The sequence below is a fragment of the Macrobrachium nipponense genome, chromosome 42, assembly GCF_015104395.2.
Source record: "Macrobrachium nipponense isolate FS-2020 chromosome 42, ASM1510439v2, whole genome shotgun sequence".
Classification (NCBI taxonomy): Eukaryota; Metazoa; Arthropoda; class Malacostraca; order Decapoda; family Palaemonidae; genus Macrobrachium; species Macrobrachium nipponense.
Window position 1 is genome coordinate 22,172,807 of NC_061103.1, and position 21,897 is coordinate 22,194,703.

Consider the following 21,897-nt stretch of genomic DNA (forward strand, 5'->3'; position numbering starts at 1 on the left):
TGTGTTGCATTTTAAGTAACTTTTTCTGTTGAATAATATTATTGTGTATATACAAGCGTTTATTTATCATTTTTTATGCCTTTTAGTTTCACTTTTATAATTTTATCATATATTTCTGTTGAATAATATTACTGTACATATGTATCTACAAGCTGTTTTATTTATATTTTTATGCCTTTTAGTTTCACTTTTATCATACTTTTTTCTGTTGAATAATATTACTGTTGTACTATACGTACAAGCTGTTTATGTATTTATCATTTTTATGCCTTTTAGTTTCACTTTTATCATTTTTATCATAGAGATATTTTTAATATTATACTGTAGGTGCAATGTATTTAGCTTTTTTTTTCAGTTGCTTAGTTGATATACTACGTACATACATCTTAATTATATATGGTTTTAGAAATAAAATATTTATTACTGCAGTTGAATTTATTATACAAAAATACAAATGAAGATCAAAATACGAAAATAGAAAAGTTACAGTTCAAAAACAGAACATACAGTACTGTAGTACAAAATAGAAAATACATATGCATGTAAAAAAATAAGCAAAACAACACTCAAAATTAATGTTCACTGGTGCTTGGTTCGACGTCATCAACACTTTCTTCATACGCACGGTCGAAAGAAAGATCAGCTGTTAAGTCAGGCGAGGCAGGGGATGGGGAATGGTTAGGGGGCTGTTACTGCGTGGCCGATGTAGGGGAGGGGGTGGCTTCGATGCTGGATGAGGCGGGCTTTTGTGTTCGTTTGACAAACATGCTAAGTGTCGTTTGGATCTTCTGCTTTTTCTTTTCATCGTAGATTTCTTTGTATGGCCTCATTACTTCTTGCATAGATCTCTCTATCCGGGCAAACCGTTCAACATTCGGATCCATTCCTTCCAATTTATGCAGCATTGTATTAAGCATTTGTATGGCTTCCGATAATCCCTTTACAGTAAACTTTCGTTCGGGCTCCTCCTCTTCTACAACTTCCTTTTCCTTCTTCCTCTTCTTTCTTCTTCAGCTTTTCCTTTCTTCTTCTATTGCTAACAGTTCTTCATTTGTTAATTCCTCAGGTTCTTCACTTATCAGTTCTTCAATTTCTTCTTCATCACATCCTAACTCAAGTTGCTTTGCCAAGCTAACAATTTTTCCTCGGACGTTGCTTAATTCCTCTTCGTTATCGAAGCCAACAAAATCTCTGAGGAGTGGGAGAGATGGAGACTTCTGCTTATACAATTAACTTTCATCCCACCTTCATATTTCTTGATTACGTCCATCTTCATCTCCAACGTCAGTGCCTTCCTAGCTTTCTTGGCAGAATTGCATTCTGATGAGTCAGACTTTCTCTTAGGGGCCATGGCAAAGGTGTAATGAAAAAAAATGTTCCTGCTACAATGTTACAGTACTGCTACAATGTCTAGACAGTGAGTGAGGTGGTTGGGATGAGTGTCTGGGATGCTGTGCTGCCGGCGCCGTCGTAACTGTCATACCGCGCCGCACGCACTACGCTACCGCGCTGCCAAAAACAGAAACGCCGCCAAATATAAAAAATAGACCCCTGTCGGGACACTGTCGTAAGTACGGGTGGACGTAACTCGCGCAGGTCGTAACTCGGATGGTAACTGTATATATATGTCTGCCAGGTAAGTATGAACAAACTTTGTGATATAATTTCATATTTTGCCTTGCGCTATTTTACTTCTGGTTGGTTCAAGTCATATACGCTTGCTGTAGTTACCTCTTCGGATGGCAACCGAGAGGTCTATTGTTTATTTTAAGGACATTTAATCGTTACTCCCTGCAGCCTTCCAGGAGTTTCCGATTTATCTTTTACCGTTGTATGGTAGTGGTCTGACGACACAAACGCATCTATATATTTAGCGTTTTCTGTTTCGCTTAAATATACCAGCTTGAGAGTCTTTCTGCTCAAAAAATAGCGGACCTATTTCTTCGTAGAATAGGGTAGCTGGCAACCCAGACATAAAGTTAAGAGACTACGTTCGTAAGCTGCTGGCTGCTGCTGTCACGCTGTGTCTGTCCTCCAGTCCAACCGAGCCAGTAGGCAGTAACAGATCGTGCGCTGTCATGCGCTGAAGGTTACGTCTCTCTCTCCTGCGGGATTGACTGACTAACCGTATCTCTGTGCTGACGGTTACGTCTCTCATGCGGGATTGACTGACTAACTATATCTCTGTCCTACAATCACGGACTTTAGCCTAAGATTGAGGGGATTTCTTACGTGAATGAATAAACGTTGCATTCGTTTTGCCTTACTATGTTCAACAGGGTTATCTCTTAATCCTTTCGGTGCTCGTTACCGCACGGTATGGAACTACGAGTCTACCGCAACATTGCACTTTTATATGCTCTCCTGCTTAGGCAAAAGCGCAGCCATAGGGAAGTAAGCATACTCGGGGAGGGAATGGATGAGCTTGCTGGGGACCATTTCCTTTCCTTCCTAAAGAAGTTTTGTTTTCCCCCGAATAGACTGCAATTCAGACCACAGTTTTTTTTCCTACCGTGGGAAACTGAAATATTCAAGATCTAGGAATGATTCTGAACATCTCTCAGTGCGTCTATCACCTGAGGTGATAGAAAGAAGGTGCCAGACATCTGGATAGGGTTTCAGATGTCCTAGATCTTAATCTGAAAGAAGTAAAAGCGATTCGGTAGTCCCTCCAGTCCTCGAAACGAGTTTTTGGGAACCAGTGGTCCAGATCAACTCTGATATTCCACAGCTCTCTCATATCTTAAGAAGTATCTTCTCTCGGTCCTTGTTCGAGTTTACGAGAAAGAGCCTATTATAACAACAGGCATAGAATGTAACGATCCTCTACAGGTTCGTTACAGGATTGCAAAAGTCCGTACGAATCGTCTCGATCGACGGCAGCAACTATTTACTTCCGAGTGGAATCTTTCTTTAGAAGAAGTAAGTTGAGATTGTGTAGACTTAAGGGACGCCCTTTCATTCTTCTCTTCGATATGTTGAGGACGAAGAGGCTTCTTCTTCTCTGCTCCCTTATTCTCGATCCGGGATCGGTACCATTAAACGCCATCCTATGATATTGAACGGGGATGGATGTTAGTCTTTTTTTCCCCTTTTTTCAATCGCTTAGGAAATGTAATAAGAGGATTTATGACGTCACACGGGAGCGACAATGACGCTGATCGCCCCATGTTGGCCTTCAGGATCCTGGATTCACAGAGGTCACATACTTCCTAGTTCACTTTCCAAGGACCTTTTCCGAGAGAGTCGGTCTACTCTAACTCGAAAGGTACCTATAACCTCTCCGCTCTGAGTCTGACTACGTTCAGACTATCGAGATGTTGACAGGAATAGATTACCCGTCCTTCCTTTTCCGTCTGAAGAATGGGATAAGCTGGCAGTCACAACTATTAAAGAATACGCAAATATGTTGTTGACGGCCTTTGGGCTCAGAGATTTGCGTCTGTCAAACAACAAAAGCCCTTCACGATTTTGAGTTCCGTGGAATCTCGAAACTGCTCACCATTCACTTTTTTGTCTCCACCTGTTTTTCTCGGGAGTCAGACACTCGTGGCGAGATCAGGCGACATATAGTCGCCCTGAGTTTTCTTGTTGACGAAGTCGGTTGCGTTTATACACCCCCCGCCCCCCGTAATCGTGTAACGAGACCAGGTTGGACTGTCAGGCATTCTTCCTTCGGGACTGAATCGCCGCCTTTTTGCTCCTCGCTCCTTTCTCCTGGCACCAGAAGCTCGAGTCAGGAGTTGATTCGCTGACGACGTTGGGTTGCGTTGATACACCCCCAAGTTTGCTTAGATGAATCGCCCAGGCAGTCCAGACACTCATCCTTCAGCGAAGAATAGTGCCTTATGGTCTTCAGGGTACAGCCTTGCTGTCCTTGATTCGTCTGACTGGTCAACTGGGTCGTCACCTGACTTTAGTACAGACATACTGACTGTGCATGTCCAGATCGAAGCTTTCAATGTGGAACTTAGACGTAGTCTGAAGTTCTTGATGTCAAAGCATTCGAACCTCTCCTACCTGTTAACTTCTTGCATGTGATCAGGAAGGCCTTCTTCTAACCACCCTAGATACGACAAAGAGGTTAGTGAAATTTTAAGCCATCGTCACAAGTTTTGGCTTTAGAGAACACAAGGCGGTGTGCTCTCTAAGCCTTCCGTTGTGGCCTAAGAATGGAAACCCGTTTTGTCCTTGGGCCAGGAGCTTGGAAGCAAGGATGGCACAAGTTAGTGGGCAGGAGCCAGAGAGAGTCCTGTGCCCTGTCGGGCCTCTCAAGTTTTACTACATAAAACTCAAGAAAGTCCGAAGTCATTGGGCAATCTGCAGTGTTCCGAAAAAGACCAGAACTTGCCAATTATCGAAGAACACCCCTGGCTTTATAGTGTTAAGGAGTTCTTTCAAAATGCTCCTTCATTTGTGTTTGCACAAAGAATTGAAATCTTTTTATTCTGAATGCTCTACGAGGTGAGGGCGCGGCCTCGGAAGCATTTCAACAGAGCATGGCACTCAGCAACATCCTGAGTACCATGTTTTTAGCGAAGCACTCTGTGTTCACTTCACACTCCCTGCGAGATGTGAAGATGGCATATGAGATCTGCTGCTCGCTAGGGCCATACGTGTCTGCAGACACAATCTTGGGGGCAAGAAGTACCACTCATCCTATCCTGTAGAAAATGGTTAGGAAGAGCTCTTAATTTAGTTGTTGAGTCGCCGACAACGGCGACTTCTTAACTCTTAAGCCTTAGTTAAACACACCTTAACTTTGGCTAGGTTGGTCAGGTTTGGTGATATATAGATTTATATATATATATTTATTTACTTCTTAGCCCTCATGGTATGGTCAATATGTCTAGTCACATTGTGGTCACGCCCCCGTTGACAGATCATCTGGAGTGCACCAGCTTTATAGGTCTCTACCTCGCTGGCAACTCTAGTAAAGCAGAAGCAGACTTGGGTGACAGTAATCACGAAGTCCGCTATGCTAACAGGTGGAACCAAGATGTAAATCATCTGCATGCATTTGTTTTCCCAAAATCCTTCTATTCGTCCCTTCCCACCTCCAAAGGTGGGATTCAGTATATATATCTGACAGGTAAGTTTCATGAACAAAATGATATTGTTATGATACATAAAGTTTGTTCATACTTACCTGGCAGATATATATATCAAGTACCCACCCACCTCCCCTCAGGGGACAGTGGAAAATAAAAATTATGAATAGAAAATGGGAATGGTTCCTGATACCCGCCTCCCAGCGGCGGGAATGGGTACTAACCACCTGACCGACCACTGCATGTGTCGGAAGTTTTTAAAATTCTGTCGGACTTCAGAAAATACAGCTATATATATATCTGCCAGATAAGTATGAACAAACTTTATTGATCATAACAATATCATTTATTCAATAGCTAGCTTGTAAAAAATACTTGATTACAAAAAACTTGATTGACAACTAAGCAGACATACCTACTAATGGGGTTCAGAGACAGTGCAAGCACGTTTTTGGGCAATACCTATTTCTGTAACGAACACTCGTATCAGAACGAGATTTTGCTATAGTGCATTACACCCAGTGCTGTAATTTATAAGGGTATCGTGAATCACTAATCGTAAAGAATAACGACACTTGTCCTTGTACCAGAGACAAAAACTCCATTATGCAGAAATGGATACGAACACGCGTATAAAGCTCCACCTACCCTGACCTTTCCTCTCCACCGCCACTTTCCTTCGCTCCTTCGCCTTCTTTTCTCTCTCTCTCTCTCTCTCTCTCTCTCTCTCTCTCTCTCTCTCTCTCTCTCATCTCTCTCTCTCTCTGTTGCCATTACGGTATGTGTTGACCCTCCAAACTGGGTATAAGACTACACACACGTTGAAATTGGTGAAATTAGGCTATGTATTGGAAGTATATATACATAAATATTAAAGCAATTTTATCATTATTGCATTACTATGACAACTAGAATTCATGGAAACTGTTTATAATAATGAAACAGCGTATGTATGAAGCCTCCACTAGTGTGGCAACGATGATTTTGCCATTCTTAGCATGCAAACATTAAAGGTTACATTTATTTCTGGCATACGGTTATTAAAGAAATTCGAAATAACTACTATAGACTGAAATCTATGAAAAGTGCTAGCAAAAACAAAAAAAGCAAAAAAAAAAAAAAATATGTATATAATTCACTTCTCCGTAGTCGTTCCTCTATGCACTTATCCGTAATTGTTCCTCTATGATTGTATCTACTTTAGAAATATCTAATTTTTCGGGGTAATTTGGTTGCAAAAAAGGGATAATATACATGAATTAAATCAAAATTTTTAAATAACAAAGTAAATTTAAACTAAATAACGAGTAAAGTAAACAATTTAGGGAATAAAACTTTGCAGTTTCGTCGTCTGCTGTTCGTAACTGTGTTTGTGGCGCGCTCGCTTAGGAACCAGCAACAACAACGGATTTAAAGTGCAATGTGGAGTGAACTGAGACCAAAATGTGTATAATAACAATCAAATAAGCACTGTGGAGTTTCAGTTGCGATGGCAGTAAGGATAAAAACCGCCGATTACAAGGTAAGAATGAATTCAGTTCAAACCATAACCCCGGGAATAACAAGTTTCATACTTTCACTAATATAGGCAACAAAATGTTGTTTTATTGTGCTGATTACAACTGCAATCTTGAGTAAGATCAATAAACGTTACATATATACGCTAACATTGTTCAAATGAGTGCTGGGAAGGCTGGGGAAAGATGGTGGCTGTCACTGATCAGAACCTTCCATGCAAAACGTAGCTGCCATATTGGATTTCAAAACTGCCCTTGAAAACATATTTGTTCCGACACGGCATACAAACCTTCGGTCCTTTTACAATAGGAAGGTACTAGCGGCAGCTGGATAGGTCGTAAGCTTTCGAACAAGGGGTTCGGTAGTTAACTGCTTGTCCGACAGGCGCGCGCGCGCGACTGGGAGGTAAACAAATCACTTTTGCTTTCGCCTCACAGCGAGTAGACGTGTGTTCGACGCTCTCTGCCCGCTTCTCGTCGTTTGCTTCCTTGAGTATATGATTGTGTGTGTATGAAAGAATCATTGTAAGTACAATCATTTCTCTTTTTCATTTCATATAGAGTTATTGGTCAATCATGGATTCTCCTCGCCTCGCTACCCCACGGAGACTATGCCCGGGTACCGAAGGGCGTAAATGCGAAAGTTCCGCTCATTCCCGGAAATTGACCCACATATTTTGTGCGCTCGGTGTCTGGGGGCGCGAATGCACCCGAGCCGAGCCATGTGATGTATGTAATAATTGGTCGGAGGCGCAGTGGACTTTGTATGAGGGCAGGAAGAAGCGAAGGCCTGCAAAGGAGTCGTCGGAAGCTCTCCGCGGACTCCTTTGGTCTACGGACACTTCGTCTTCTTTTCCTGCCGCCCGCTCAGCTTCCACGTTTGGCGCCTTCCCCTTCGGGGGGGTTCTAGGTCCTTCTCCTCACCTGACTTGTCGAGTGTGGAGGGGGCGCTAGATACCCTGACGTCGAGTTGTACTCTGGGTCCTCTATCCGTTTGTCTTCGCGCGAGCGGGTAGAGGATCCTGCTAATCACCCGACTTTTGCTTCCTCAGGTGCGGTTGCCGCGAAGGACGACCTCGGACAGGTGTGGGCATGTTGGGACTGCAGGGCGTGCCGAGTGTCCACCAGGGGCTGCTCTACCATCTCGCTGGCTCCGTGGCGGTCACCCATGCGACGGTTACGACCACCACCACGACCCTTACAACACCTGGCTACGCTTCACCTCCTCACCTGGTGTACACCCCGCACGCGGTCTCTGTAACACCTACTACATCGGTGCAGGGCCAGTCGCCGTACCACGGGGGAGTGTGATGCCGCCACCTGGGTTTGCCGTGCTGACCGCGACCGGACTTCGTGTGCCCGAAGAGCTCGCCCCTGGACCTCCCACCAGTACCAAGGATGTCTGTGCCGCTGGTCCGTCCAACTGGACAGCCTGCACAGCCTGCCGTACCTGCCGTACCTGCCCAGACCGCCGTTCACGGACGTGACGTTGATGACCACTGCTGCCGTTACTGTACCTGCTCCTGCCGTCTCTATGCTGTTCCTGTGATGCCTGCACCTGCTGACGTTGTTCCTGTTCCTGGCTCCGCTGCTCCCGATGCTGATCTGTTCGGACAGGTGCGTCCGGGCGGGCCCTGTTGCTTCGGCAACAGCAGCCCCGGCTCCGCTTTGGATGACAGATCTGACGTCGGTCCTGAGGAGGTTGACGAAGAAGAAGAAGAAGAGGCGAGGTGTCGTCGTCGTCTTCATCGTCTTCTTCGTCGTCGTCGTCGTCTGCCGCCTCTTCCCCTTCTTCTTCTAAGGCTCCCGCCGCCGAAGAAGAAGAAGGTCGCGCCTCCCCCCCCCTTAAGAAGTCTCCTTCGGGAACTTCTAAGGGCCCGTCTCGCTCTGGTGAGACGAGGGGGTTCTTCCGCTGGTCACCCTGCTCCTTCGGGGGCAGGACCCGTCTCTTTCTTCCGCAAGGAAAGAAGACTACGGGGACCAGAGGAGTGCCGGCTAACACCGGCACTTCCTCACCTGCTGTTAGTGGTTTCGGCCACGGCAGCAGGATCCGTCTCGGCCTCTCGTTCGCGAGACGGTACCGAGTGTACGGTCGCCTAACAGCGACCGTGCAGCCAGGAACCAGACCTCTGAGTCCGCTCAGCGTCAGGTTCACGGCACGGAGCGGAAGACTGGTGACAGCCGCTCACGCGACTCTCACCAGACCAGCTCTCGCTCTCGTGGCGAGCAGCTGGCTACCCGGGCGGACGTGACGGTCCATGACCGGCCACGGGCTGAGGCTGGGAAGAGGTCCGCCGGGCCGCTGTTCTCGGTCCAGCCGTTCTCCACAGCGAGACGGCTCGACTAGGTCTGCAGCTCGATCGCCACCGGCGGGTGACGATCGCCTGCAGTCTTCCAAGCCCACTGGTTCTGGCCAGCGAGCGAGGAGGGAGCGTCAGGTCTGCCTCTCCCATACCTTCAACCTCTCATGGGTTTACACCGGGAGGGGCGAGGTATTGAGGAGTGATCGTGAGGGGTGCGCCCCTCAGGATCCCACCACGTCGTCGTACGCACAAGTGGTTGGAGGAGACCGAGAGGGGTCTGTCGCTGTTCCTCCCCTTGAGGGAGGAGGGTCTCGGGAGATGCTCCTGTTTGAGGGACTGGATGGTCCGACTCCGCAGGAACGCAGTCACTCCTGAGATCAGAGGAACTTTGCCAAGGTTATTGCGCTGATTCGTCAGCACAAACGACCTCGGGGAAGGATCGCCGCTCCCACCATCCGAGCCCACGTCCCGGCTCGAGTCGTTCTGGGGTGGGGCCCGAAGAGGGAACCCAGACCGACGGTGGGTTTTGCGAGTTCCGAGCTTGCAGACTCAGTGCTGGACCAGGTTTTGAATCGCTTGTCTCCGGACAAGACGGTTCGCTCAAGTCTGGCAGGTCGAGCAAGCTGCTTCCACCTTCCTCTGCTGCGACAGCGGCGTTTTTTACGTGCCATCTGAAAGACCGATGCCGCACAAACAGGTGAACCCGGAGTTAGCCAGGCTGACTCCGGGTGTGTCTCTGCAGCAGCTCCTGTCCGAGAACCTATGGTTCTCGCAGCAAGAGGCACTCGGGCCTGGAATCTACCGCCATGGCCAGCTTTCCAGGCCGTCTCCTGGCTAGATCTGTGGTCCTCACAGTATCTAAGGTCGCAGCCAACTCCGGGGGAATTTCTCTCCCGAAGATGACTCGGCCTTTAGGAGACTTTGCCAGTCCTGGAAGAAGAGCCATCTCCTTCCTTGCCAACCCACACTCTCCGACAATAAAGGGACGCCGTCCTTACTCGGTTTTCCAGGCGGCCGGCGTGAAGCGGCGTTGGGACTTTCGCAACGGACCTTTACGGAGTTCCACGTCTCTCTTCCCAGGAGAGATGGTGGACGCTGCGGTGGACAGACGGCGCACTGACGACAGTGACCGTCTGGTTTCACCAGGCAGTCTCGAAGGCTTCGGGCAGCCTCGGACTGGCGGCCAAGTCTAAGAGCTCGGCTAGCGCTTCCTCTGGTGGCTAAGACGGTAGCTGCGTCGAAGCCCGGGGAAAGACTCTGTCTTCTTCGACTTCTACCAAGGGGAGCCGTAACCAGCCCTCCTCCCAGCCCTCCTCCTCCCGGGAGGCTCTGGGAAGAAGTTCGAAGAAAGGGGGGGGAAACGATAGGGACGGCGTTCCCCCTCACCTGCTGCCGGAATGGGGGGGGGTGCCTGGCCAGCCATTGGGCAACTTGGCAGCGCTACGGCGCCGAGACCTGGATTGTAGATGTCCTTCGGGAGGGATATCTCATTACCCTTCGAATCTCGGCCACCCCTCACCTCCAACCCGGTCCAACAGCAGGTCGTACGTTCCAGGGTCATCGAAGGACGTAGCATGAGACAGGAGATCAAGGACCATGCTGAGCAAGAGAGCTGGTAGAAATCGTCACGGATCAGTCACCGGGCTTTTACAGTCGACTCTTCCTGGTGGAAAAGTCTACGGGAGGCTGGGCGCCCTGTGATAGATCTCTCTCCTCTGAACCGGTTTGTTCGCCAGACCCGGTTCACGATGGAGACGGCACGCTCAGTGCCTCACTCCATCAGGGAGAACGATTTCATGCTTTTCGGTGGACTTGAAAGGATGCGTATTTCCAAATACCCATTCATCAGTCCTCCAGAAAGTACCTACCGCTTCATCCTCGACGGGATGGTGTACCAGTTCAGGGCACTTTGCTTCGGTCTCTCAACCGCCCCCCCACAGGGTGTTCACGCGAGTGTTCACTCTGGTGTCTGCTTGGGCCCATTCGCACGGGATACGTCTGATGAGGTATCTCGACGATTGGTTAGTCCTGGGAGCTCCCGCTCGCAGTTGCTACAGGACAGGGATCGACTGCTCGAGTTCTGTCGCGATCTGGGGATCGTTGTGAACTTCGAAAAGTCGATCTCGAGCCCAAGCAGAGGATGAAGTACCTGGGTATGCTGATCGACACGGTTAGCAGGGCGAGTCTTCCCCGCAGACTCGCGGATCAGCAGACATTCAGGGAGGCAGCCAACCATTTCCTGTCTCGGCAGGAACAGGTAGCTCAGCGATGGCAAGTCGTGATCGGGACACCTGTCGTCACTCGAGAAGTTAGTCTCTCACGGGCGTCTTCACCTGCGGTCTCTTCAGTGGAGGCTAAAGGAGAGTTGGTCACAGGCGACGGATCCCCCAAGCTTTCCAGTGTCACTGACACCGGAGGTGAGGCAGGACCTAGCCTGGTGCTGTGGACGACAGGAACCTCTTAAGAGGAGTGCCTCTGCGCCACTCCCCCCCGGACATGCAGCTGTTCTCCAGACGCATCGACCGAGAGGGATGGGGGCGCACACCTGGAGGAGTTGCTGACTTCAGGAGTGTGGGACGAGAACGACAAGCACCTTCACATCAATGTACTGGAACTCAAGGCAGCGTTCCTCGCTCTCCAAGAGTTCCAGGACTCGCTTGATGGGACACTCAGTGGTGTTGATGTGCGAACAACACGGTTACGGAGTAGGCCTACGTCAACAAACAGGGGGGCCTAGTGTCTCTCCCGTTGTACCAGTTGACTCGGCAGGTGCACGAGTGGGCCGAGGCACACTCAATAGAGCTGTCGGCACGCTACATTCCAGGGAAGAGGAATGTAGTAGCGGACACGCTCAGCCGTCGGGGATCAGGTGATAGGGACCGAATGGTCTCTACACCAGGACGTGGCGGAAAGGCTCTTCGACCTGTGGGGGCGACCAGTCGTGGATCTGTTCGCCACCCGGCACAACAGGAAGCTCCAGGTGTTTGGTTATTCTCGGCCGTGCCGGACCCATGGGCAGCTGCAGAGGACGCTCTTCAACACCCGTGGGACAACCTCTTCGTCTATGCCTTTCCCCAGTTCAGCCTGATTCGCAAGGTGATCAGTCGAGCACAATGGTCACCCCGAACTCAGGATGATCCTGGTGGCTCCCAAATGACCACAGGCCATTTGGTATCCGGACCTGCTGGCTCTTCTCGCAGGAGAACCGAGAGAGATTCCCCCTTGGCACAACCTTCTCGCCCAGCCACACGTCGAGCGGTACACCAGAGCAGTCCAGTCCCTACGTCTTCACGGCTGGCTGTTATCCACCATCTCTTGCGAACGAGAGGCTTTTCTCGTAGCGCAGCAACAGAGATGGCTGGAAAAAACGTCCGTCAGTTCCTCTGCAGCTGTGTACCAGGGGAAGTGGGCCGTCTTCTGTGGTTGGTGTCGTAGACGGGTCTATCTCCTCTCAGAGCCACTCTTCAGCAGGTAGCGGATTTCCTCTTTTTTCGTTTTTCCTTCGCCGAGAGAAGCTCCTCTCGTCCCCACAGTCAAAGGATACAGAGAAGCCCCTTGGCGCTCGTCCTGAAACTGAGGGATTGGACATCGAACTCGTTCGAGATTCTCCTTGCTTATGAGGAGCTTCGAAAGGTCTTGCCCACCCAGGGAACTCAGGCCCCCTGCGTGGGATGTGACTCTTCGTCCTTAGGAGTTTGACTCGAACGCCGTTCGAGCCACTCCGAGAGTCGTCAGACAGGGATCTGACCCTCAAGACCCTCTTCTTGCTGGCCCTGGCATCGGCGAAGAGAGTAGGGGAACTTCATGGTCTTTCCTATGATGTACGACATTCCAGGGGATGGGGATCTGTGACGCTCGATTTCGTCCCGAACTTCGTTGCGAAGACTCAGAAAACCGTCGATCCCTGACGACAGGTTCGAGTCATTCACGATTCCCTCCCTAATGGACTTCACCGATAATGATGCGGATGAGATGCTGCTTTGTCCTGTGAGGGCGCTACGGCGCTATCTGAAGAAAACTCGACACCTCAGGCCTGAGTGTCGACGCCTCTTAGTTAGCACTGGGGTAACCAAGAAAGAAGTATCCAAGACACTTTCATTCTGGCTGCGTGAGGTCATCAGGAGGGCGTATGAGGCTGATGGTAGTGACGACATCCGTACGTCCCGTCCGAGAGCTCACGAAGTCAGAAGTATTGGCCCCTTGTTGGCGTTTCGTAAGAACTTCTCCGTGGCGCAGGTCCTGAAGGCAGGGGTCTGGTCTAACCAGACTACCTTTACGTCCTTCTACCTTCGGGATATTGCCCACAGGTCCTTGGATACCTTTTCCTTGGGACCCGTGGTGGCTGCTCTCAACAAGTTGTGTAGCAAACCCAGACCCTCGCAGGCTGAAACAGCATCGAGTCCTGGTGTGACTGTGTGGATGGATGTGTGAATGAGTGAGTGAACTGGCTCTCTTCCCGTCTTTTCCTCCTCCTCTACCTGTGGGCAGAGGGCCACGGTCGTCACTACGCTGGATGAGGACGAGATGCAGGTGAGCTATATGACAGAGCCCCATCCTATTCCTTTCACTAGGGATAGGAGCAGAATATCCACCACTTCCTCCTACAAGGGGGGGGGGGAAGTGGATGCCTACAAGAGTCAAACCATGACTTATATTTGCTCCTGTACAGGAACAAGTTCTTACATTGCTGGTACGAAGAGATACGCTGCCTCTCTCTTAGTACTCGGTCCAGAGGTTTTGACCATTGATCCTGCGGTGCACACCCCGATCAATCGGACAGAGGCTTGGATCCCTCCCTCGCTCTTACGACCAGGGAGGGCTTCCAAGGTTGGGCGAAAAACACCAGTCTGTTCACAAAAAGACTCAGATTCCACCCACCAAGAAGTGAGTCTTCCTATTGTAAAAGGACCGAAGGTTTGTATGCCGTGTCGGAACAAATGACAATTTGTCCAAAATTGCATTTTTCCTAACTATACAAACCTGAGGTCCTTTTACACATAGCCCCACCTCATGCCACCCCTCACTCTGCAGTTTTTGCTTGGGCCAAAAGCAAAAGTTAACTACCGAACCCCTTGTTCGAAAGCTTACGACCTATCCAGCTGCCGCTAGTACCTTCCTATTGTAAAAGGACCTCAGGTTTGTATAGTTAGGAAAAATGCAATTTTGGACAAATTGTCATTTTACGAAGAGCTCACATGCTTATTTTAGTTCGTATGGGGCTTTCATATATCACACTATGTTGACGAAACTTCAGTCTTTTAAATGGTATGCTTAGAGTTGCAATTGTATTCTTGTTTCACCAATTAAATATCGAGTGAATAAGACCCGTCCACCGTGATGAGGGTTGGCCTGCCGTGGTGTTTTACCCTAGTATGTTTTCAAGGCAGTTTTGAAATCCAATATGGCGGCTACCGTGTGGATGTACAGGTTCTGATCAGTGACGACAACCATCTTTCCCAGCCTTCCCAGCACTCATTTGAACAATGTTAACGTATATAGGGTAAAAAACCGCATTGTACAGAGGTGGACCATGTACGATCAATGTGTACAACCCCCAAAAAAGTACATTATAACGTGTCCTGACACCAGAGATGGGCATCAGTCGCGACTTGTTGTTGGTGAGAAACGGAGCTAAAGACCTCTACTCTCCTTTTGAAGTAAGTATTTTCTCCAAAGTTAGAAATTAATGCCAAATTTTAAGATTTAAACAGAGGGTAGTGAAAAGGGTGTACACGGCAGTCCAAATCTCACCAAAACGCGTTCAACATTTTTACTTACAACTCGAAATATTTAGAAGATTGACACCATCTCGATGGTTACGGAGTTGCTTGTGTCAATAAACTTCCCATTTCCTGTGATAAATCCGCACACCACTTGCACCCACAGACGCTGGGCACTTTCATCACAACAATTGGAACATGGTCCCTTACCAGCTTGTTTGTTAGTAAACAACTGTTTTGGTAGAAAAAGCCGACGAAGAGTGCACTTCGATAATTTTTTAAATTAATAGTAAAACATCAATATTTTACATATTTATGATGATTAATTTGAAAATATTCGTTATTGAAAAAGTAACTCGATTCTGACTCAAATTTAAGTAATTATTTTTTGGAATTAGAACGTTCGTTTAAGTCCTGTATTATGACGTCACGACATCTTGGCTTCAGTACCTATTGTAAATACTATTTGCTTTACTCAACTTTCTTGCAGAACAGTTTACTAGTTATTCATGCAGATTATCAGCTATTCATGTAATTGTTATAATCGTAATGCGCATATATATCTTTATTATTTACTTTTTGGATATATGAAGATGTTTTACTGCCGGATTATCGCCGTAGTGTGACACAATTGTTTTCGGTCTCTGGGCCTCTGTTTTCGCACCATAAGAAATTATGGGGCCGAATTTGCAATGACCAGAAAGTCGTTAAAAAGAGGAAAGTTAGCATTAAGGGGCATATGTTTTGATTGAGAAAAATACAAATTTATTCAATAGCTAGCTTGTAAAAAATACTTAATTACAAAAAACTTGATTGACAACTAAGCAGCATACCTACTATGGGTTTCAGAGACAGTGCAAGCACGTTGTTGGGCAATACCTATTTCTGTAACGAACACTCGTATCAGAACGAGATTTTACTATAGTGCATTACACCTAGTGCCGTAATTTATAAGGGTATTGTGAATCACTAATCGTAAAGAATAACGACACTTGTCCTTGTACCAAGAGACAAAATCTCCATTATGCAGAAATGGATACGAACGCTTAAAAAGCTCCACCTACCCTCCCCCCCCCTCCACCGCCACCCCTTTCCTTCTTCCTTCTTTGCCTCTCTCTCTCTCTCTCTCTCTCTCTCTCTCTCTCTCTCTCTCTCTCTCTCTCTCTGTTGCCATTCGGTATGTGTTGACCCTCTAAAAGACTACACACAGAACGTTGAAATTGGTGAAATTAGGCTATGTATTGGAAGTATATATATATATATAAGCAATTTTATCATTATTGCATTAATATGACAACCTAGAATCATGGAAACAGTTTATAATAATGAATCGGCGTATGTGTGAAGCCTCCACTAATGTGGCAAACGATGATTTTGCCATTCTAGCATGCAAACATTAAAGGTTACATTTATTTCTGGCATACAGTTATTAAAGAAATTCAAAAACTACTAATATAGACTTAGAATCAATGAAAAGTGCTAGCAAAACGCAAAAAAGCAAAAAAAAAAAAATATATATAATCCACTATCCGTAGTCGTTCTTCTATTGGTTTTCGGCAGCCAGATGTACGACAAGTTTGAAACATTGGATTGTATCTACTTTAGAAATATCTGTAGTTTTTCGGGGTAATTTGGTTGCACAAAAAGGATAATTTACATGATTCAATTAAATTTTTAAACTCACAAAGTGAAATTTGAACTAAATACCAGTAAGTAAACATTTATGAACTAAACTTTGCAGCGTCGTCATCTGCTGTTTCATAACTGTTTGTGGCGCGCTTAGGAACCAGGAACAGCAACTTGTTTAAAGTGTGCAATGTAGAGTGAATTAAGACCAAAACTGTGTATAATAACACTGTGAAGTTCAGTGTGATGACAGTAAGGATAAAAACCACCGATTACCGATTACAATGGTAAAATGAAAAATATTCAGTGCAAACCATGACACCGGGAATAAAAATAAAAAGTTTCATACTTTCAGTAATATAGGCAACAAAATGTGTTTTATTGTGCTGATTACAACTGCAATCTTGAGTAAGATCAATAAACGTTAATATATACTCTAACATTGTTCAAATGAGTGTGGGAAGGCTGGGAAAGATGGTCGTTGTCACTGATCAGAACCTGTACATCCACACAGTAGCAGCCATATTGGATTCAAAAACTGCTTGAAAACATATTACGAAGAGCGTCACATGCTTATTTTAGTTCTTATGGGGCTTCATATATCACATTATGTTGATGAAACTTCATCTTTTGAATGGTATGCTTAGAGTTGTAATTGTATTCTTGTTTCACCATTTAAATATCAAGTGAATGAGACCTGTCCACTGTGATAAGGGTTGGTAGTCGCTGGTGTTTCCCCCTATGTAACGTTTATTGATCTTACTCAAGATTGCAGTTGTAATCAGCACAATAAAACAATATTTTGTTCATGAAACCTTACCTGACAGATATATATATAGCTGTATTTCTGAAGTCCGACAGAATTTAAAAATTGCGGCACACGCAGTGGCGGCCAGGTGGTAGTACCCATTCCCGCCGCTGGGAGGCGGATATCAGGAAACTATTCCCATTTTCTATTCATATTTTTCTGTCGCCGGTCGGTAAACAACTGTTTACAGACCTCCGCCTAGGATTTTGAAACTTCATTAGCCACTTAAGTATCCTAATTATTCTTTCGATTATTAACTTGGATTGGTGGCTAGGCATACGCTATCGTAAATTTTTTCATTGCATTTGAGTCTGAAGCTAGTTAGCCTAGTTTCAGACTTTGTTGTCTGCATGGTAGGTGAAGGCTACCGGAACTTTCGGTAGACCACTCGCTTAGTATATATGACGTTTACATGTTTTCTTTGCATAAGTAATTAGTGTAATGTGTGACTGATTACGGAAGAAGGAGGGATTCATTTATACGCATTTTAGAGCGTGTTAGAATCAGGAGTTTTTGCCTCCACAGTAAACAGAAGTAGAAATAATGAACCTTCTAACCTCCTGTAGATTTTATTTTGCCTAACCCTGTGGTATGGCTTACGGGCCTAGAAGAAGTGTCTGCTTGAGGATTACATCAAGTAATCTTAGACTAAAGTGCTCGCTCTCCAATCATGTTGTGAAGTGTAGTGCCCCCTTGTGTTGTGGAGGGGGCGTCAGATCGCCCCATAATGCCTCTAGGCCTGGACCTCTGTCGGACTCCCATGACTCAGGGAGAGGGCATGTCGAAAGCCGCAAGAGGGTTACGGGGCTTCCCACCGATCTGGCGTCCCTTCGGCAGAACCTGTTGACGCTTCCCAGGCTGCTAAAGATCGTGCACGTGCACAAATCTTGAAGGATTGCTTCTCGTCCTCCGAGGCGTCCTCCCACACAGGGGTTGGAGTTCTCGGAAGGACTCGACGGCCCCCTAAAGAAGCTTTAGAGAAGAGGACGCTTCACGTCCTCTCTCTCGTCACGAGAGGATGAAAGAGTAAAGAGGACCACATTTTCCCTTTTAGAAGAATGCTCTGGCTCTTTTCCTAAGGGACATTTAAGGAGGCTCATTCATCTTGCCAGAAGAGTGATTTGAGCTCCTGCGAGTGACCGCTCATGTATAACATCATTTATACATTATTAAGGAGGCTCATTCATCTTGCCAGAAGAGTGATTTGAGCCTCCTACGAGTGAAAGCTCATGTATATGAACGCTCATGTATATATCACTTATACATTATTAAGGAGGTTCATTCATCTTGCCAGAAGAGTGATTTTGAGCCTCCTCCTGCGAGTGAACGCTCATGAGTTAGAGCTGTTTCAACCTCGCTAGCATTCCAAAAGAATTTGGTAATCAAGGACATTCTTGATTCCACCTTTTGGAGGTGAGCAAACTCAGTATTCGTCTCCTCTCCTCATGGCGCTCCCGTATACGTTATTGTAACGTTCGCTTTAACTTTCTTCGAAAAAGCAAGCTTGATAAGTTTGACCGGCCGGCAAGCTGCTTTGCACAGTCAAACAACTTATGTCTCTGGTCGGCATAAGAAGGGCAATTTAGACGTGAGGAAGCTTTTGGAGGTGCTCGACGTCCGATAGTAGAGACATTCTCCCAGGACGCTCGGCAAGCACCTTGCGGAAGACGAAACCATACGTCTTCCTTTAGTGTTCACACATCTTCAGCAGCGTGCGGCTCTCCATGGAGACTCGCATGAGGAACGTCCCTTAAAAATATTCAATGTCATACGCACAACGCGGTTCGTCATAACATTGAGAATGTTGGCAAGGGTCTCTCGCCAGGACGCCTCTTGGCGGGGGCCTTGCATGCATCAAGGCGCTCACGAGTTCCTCTCGAAACGTCGTTCATTCATAAGACTTGGTGTTCTCTGCTCAGACACGCTCGAGCTAAGCAGGACGTTTTGTTGAGGACGCTCAGCAGGACGCTTTCCCACAGGACGCTAAGCAGGACGCTTTTGAGGACGCTCGGCAGGACGCTCAGCAGGACGGACTTTTGAGGACGCTCAGCAGGACGCTTATGAGGACGCTCAGCAGGAACGCTCAGCAGGACGGCCTTTCAGCACGCTTTTGAGGACGCTCAGCAGGACGCTTTTGTGGACATTCGCCAGGACGCTTCGGTGGAAGCTCGGCAGGACGCTTTGCGAGAGAAAAGACTTGTTGAAGGCGTCTATTTGCTGTTGAGGACATTTCTTTACAGAAATTTTTAAAAGGATTCGGAGTTAGCGGAGAGAACATACCCGAATTTTTTCTTCGATCCCTCTTTCCTCTTCATCGATATTTCTTGAGAATCGGGAAGATTATATACTCGGATTCCTGGGTGACTTTCGGTCATGTTGAAAGGGTTTTCCCCTATTAGCAAAGTGCTAATAGTTTTGTCAAGTCAGGACGTTTTCCCCATTGTCATTTAAGTGGTGGGGGACCCCTCATAAATGGGGTACGTAGTTTCTCATTGACATAGATTTTAACGTTTTTATCGTTTAAGCGGATAAACTCATTAACAAATTTCGGAAGAGCTCTCATTCATTTTCAGAGGCTCATCCGGGGTTCAGAGAGAAAGACTTGTAGACTATCCAGGAAGTCTTTAGTCCAATATCATAAGAACATTGAACGGTCTTTTTCGATCCTCGGTTCTCTCTTGATGATCTCTATTCGAATATTACTCCCGTTTCTTGGAAAAGAGTCTTGGCAAAGAGTCAAGGAGTTCTTTTAATAGTCTCGTTCATTAGAACGTGGACAGTCGTTTTCCTTTCTTTCTCTCTTCCTCGTCGAAGAAAGAGGTAGTAGAGAATTCGATGTTCAAATTACTACAATACTTACGTAGTTTTAAATCTTTGCGTCATTTTGCTAACGCATGGGTCAATTCATATACGCATATCGTATTTACCTCTGCGGATAGAAGCCGGGAAGAACTGTTGTTCTAATGTATTTATTTGACACTCCCTTCAACCTTCCAAGAGTTTTTTCGGAGTAAGAACAACTCTTCAGGTATTGTGACGACAACACCAACTCAGCTTCTGTATTAAGTTTAGCGAATTCTGTTTCGTTTAAATGGCCTGCTTGAGAGTTTTCCTTTTGCGTCGATAATATCATACCTATTCCTTCGTAAAGGGAGTAGCTGGCAACTCAGGCAAGATAGTATTCTGTTCACCATTGAAGCTTCCTTCGAGGAAGACTTCTCCTTCACTCTTTTTGATAGAGATCGAAGTGGTCGATCTCCAATCCTTATTTTGTTTTCTTGAAGGAAAGAATTTAGGATGGAGATCGTTGTTCAGAATACTATAAATATACTACGTTTATTAACCTCGCGAGATGATTCTACTAAGCAGTTGAATTGTCCGAGGGGTAGGCGCATATCCTAGTTATTCTACGGATTGCGACTTAGACGAGAAGTATTCTAATTGAAACTGCAACAACACCAACTCAGCTTCTGTATTTAGCGAATTTTGTTTCGTTTAAATATGCCTGCTTGAGAGTTTCCTTTGCTCGATAATTTCATACCTATCCCTTCGTAAAAGGAGTAGCTGGCAACTCAGGCACATAGTGCGAGACGATGATCAAGGCTGCTGTTACTGTGATCTACGCAGTACCGGCTAGCTCGGTGTCATGCGCGGTTGGTTACGTCTCTCTCCCTTGCGGGAATGGCTGAATAAACCGTCTCTCTGCCCTACAATCATGGATTTTAGCCTCGGGTTGAGGAAATTTCTAGTAATCTTGAATGATCATACCTGCCGTTTACTTAGAAAATTTCAACAAGATATCTCTTATACTTGTTAGGTGCGGGTTTACTGCACGGTAACATTCGGTACGAATCTACCGCGGCATAGCACTATAATAATGCTCTCCTGCTTATGCAAAGCGCAACCTTATTTAGGGAAGGAAGCAGGCTGAGTGAGGGAATGGATGAGTTTGCTGGGGACCATTTCCTCGCTGGAGAAGCTTGTTTTCCCTGAATAAACAGCAATTCAGACCTCTACAAATTTTACTCACGAAGAAATTGGAATAACATCAAAGATCTTGTAATTCTAATTTTCTCTCAACGGCTTGAGGATCACCTCGGGTGATAGCGAGAGGGTGCCAGACATCCGAACAGAGGAACAGATGTTCTGGCACATTGTCTGAAAGAATTGGAAGCCAAATTGGTCGGCTCTCCAGTTCCTCGAAGGGTGAGTTTGGATCGAGTGGCCCAAAATCATCTCGGATAATTTCTCAGCTCTCTCATAGCTCGAGAAGAGAGAATTGGTTATGGGCTTGGGCACGGACGTAACGATCCTCAAGAGGTTCGTTAAACTAATGCACGTCCGTGCGGGTCTTCTCGATCGAAGGCAACAACTACTGACGTCTGAGTAATCCTCACTTAGAAAGTATGTCGAAAATGAGGGGAGAGACTGAGGGCGTCCTTTCGTTAAGTTTTTCGTAATTGAAGACGAAGGAGCTTCCTCTTAAGTGTTCCCCCTTATTCATGATCCAGGAGGATTAGCTTTAGTCGCCACATGTTGGCCTCAAGAGGTTGGATTCACAGAGGGCGTCAGGTAATTCAGGAAGTCCAAAGACCCTCCCGAGAGAATCGGTGTAATCTAACATCGTCACTTAGTGAAGTATCTAATATCTCTCCTCTCTGAGTCTGAAGGCGTTCAGACTATCGAGAAGCGATAAGATCTTCAAGATTATTAGCAGTCTCTTGGCCAAGACAAAGCAGTGCTGCCTATTTTTCAGTTTTTTCAATCGGAGGGGGCCGTTTCTGGAGATAGTGGAAGGGAAATGAACTGTTCCTCCACCTCGACCTCTGGTGAATTTCGTTATGGTTCGATCTTCCGTATGAAGTATGAGAT